We start from the raw sequence: 2,366 nt of genomic DNA, 5'->3' as shown, positions 1-2,366 counted from the left end.
TAGCTTGCTTATGCACACATATACTAAATACTATTCTACACACACATATGCACACACCATGAATAAATTGACATAGAGTTGGATAATACTGTAAGATCTCATTTACTTTCCATTTTATAACTCATGAAAATCTTAGAGCCACATTACATAAAAAATTCATTATTTTTCATACAGTCTTATTTTATTTTCAAATGTCTTATGCATGTTTTGTGGACCTCCCTGGTGGCTCAGATGGTAAAGCGTCTGTCTCCAGTGCGGAAGACCCGGGTTCGATCCCTGGGTAGGGAAGATCCCCTGGAGAAGGAAATGGCAATCCACTCCAGTACAATTGCCTGGAAAATCCCATGGACAGAGGAGCCTGGTAGGCTACAGTCCATGGGGTCGCAAAGAGTCGGACATGACTGAGTGACTTCACTTTCACTTTATGCATGTTTTATTCCTATTCCACAATTGTGTCAGAGATTTTATTAGTGGCCTGGCTAATAGATGGCCAGGCTGATCCTAAATACTGCTAATCAAGTTGTTAGGATCTATTTGCATGATTGATTTGCATATGATGAAGAAATCTTAGAGAAAAATGTTTAAAACATACATATCTAGAGTGAACGACAAGAAAGAAAAGAATATGCAAAAAGCATCTTTACGTGATCCTATGAGTTTCCAGTTTCATGGAGAGAAAAATTTAACATAATTTTGTTGAACACAGTGGTCCCAGTGTTGTGAGTTCTGAAAGAAACGAAATGTTATTTTTGATTATTTAAATCTTTTGCAGGTTGGTCCAAAGAGGTGACACTCTAGTCAACATTTCTCCTTTACATAGTAGTGACAGAACCTTGGGAGCACATGGCTTAAGATGGTGTAGGAAGAAGCCTGAACTTACTTCCTACTGCTGAAAGAACAAATATATACCAACGTATGTATTAGTTCTCTCTGAAAAGAACTTGAGAATCAGCTGAATACTTATCTACAAGAATACAAGGAACATCCATCGAGACAGGTTGGAGAGGGAGAGAAATGCTCTTGCAAAAACCCCACCCCTGGCACAGCAGCACACAATGGGGAAAGATCTCACCAGATGGGTGCTTTTCCCAGAGGAGCAAGGAGTGAGTGCCCTGCATCAGGCACCCCAGTCCCTGGAGTTTACACCAAAGAGATGAGCCTGTAAATCACCTGGTTTAAAAATCAACAAGGCTGATATCCAAGAGTCCCAAAGTGACATAGAAAACTGAGACTCCTCCCTCAAACGGCTCCTGTGCAGCTTCTTTCCCCTGAGACCCAGAAAAAGAACTGTAGTTTAGCAAGTACTGAAACAATTTGGGAAGGAGAGTCATTTGTGAATATAAAGGCACTAACTAGTCGGGTGATGCCTGATGGAAACACTGCCTGGAGCTGGAAGTGCAGGCAGATGCCATTGTTGAGCTTCCCACTTAATCTGCTAGCACAAGTGGGCAAGCTTGGACAAATGGATGGGTGGTTGCAGCTCTACCTCCCTACTTTGCTGAAGGCAACAGCTCCAGCCACTAAAGCACTGCCTCACTCCTTAGCTTCACTAGGCAGGCAAGAAGGCCTGTAGCACTTTGGCTAAACCTGGCCTGCTTCCTGGCTAAAAACTGCAAACGTGAGAGACTACAGCACTCCCTGGTGCCCTAGATAAGGCCTGTATGTGCAGTTGAGGTATTCTTCATTGCTGAAGCCTGCAGGTGCACAATATTAAGTCATTTTCCTAGCACATTTCTGAAGTAAGAGAACAAGTATCTACCCTGTACTTTCCAGCTCTCTTGCTAAAGCCAGTGTATGTACACAATCCACTCAGAGGACATCAACTGATCAACTGGCCCTGACTGCAAGGGAGCTGCTATCCTGAGCTCTAAGGAACTGAAACAACTGGAAAGATAGTTCTCTGTAGAATGCCACCCCAGGGCACAGTAGAGATAGCAAACTGAAACATATTCCCAGTCTTCCTGTTAATAAAGTCTACTTAACTAGCCTGGGGCTTCACCTAGAGGAACAGGCCTCAGGTTTCCCACAGGCCTAAAGGCTTAGGGCATGCTCCCAGGGTTCATAAGCAAGGAAACATCATCTTTGCACATGCCCTTGACCTCCATACAGCTTGACAAGATTCCCCAGAAACAAGTTTTCACACTCATTAAGAATCCTGATTTTTGCTAACTGTCACTCAGGGGACATATCCAGATCCCCTGGTCTGGAAGATAACAGGAATTATAACTGCAGCCCCAAAAGACTGTAAATATCTGCACCCTTAAAAAGCTGCTGCCTGAGGGTTTGGCATCCAAACAGCCTGAAACAGGGCTTCCCAGGTGGCTCAGAGGTAAAAATCTACCAACCAAGCAGGAGATGCAAGTTCA

The 2,366-nt window shown here is 43.6% G+C and overlaps 1 non-coding gene across 1 annotated transcript; it reads left to right on the top strand.

Annotated features, from left to right (window-relative positions):
- Positions 1-216: 216 nt before the first annotated feature.
- Positions 217-288, top strand: TRNAW-CCA (transfer RNA tryptophan (anticodon CCA)). Its single transcript has one exon. It is a non-coding gene; the product is annotated as a tRNA-Trp (tRNA).
- The last annotated feature ends 2,078 nt before the right edge of the window (positions 289-2,366 follow it).

Source organism: Bos javanicus, chromosome 9 (genome assembly GCF_032452875.1).
Source record: "Bos javanicus breed banteng chromosome 9, ARS-OSU_banteng_1.0, whole genome shotgun sequence".
Lineage (NCBI taxonomy): Eukaryota > Metazoa > Chordata > Mammalia > Artiodactyla > Bovidae > Bos > Bos javanicus.
The sequence above is the reverse complement of the archived record's forward strand: the minus strand, read 5'-3'. Positions and strand labels throughout refer to the sequence as shown.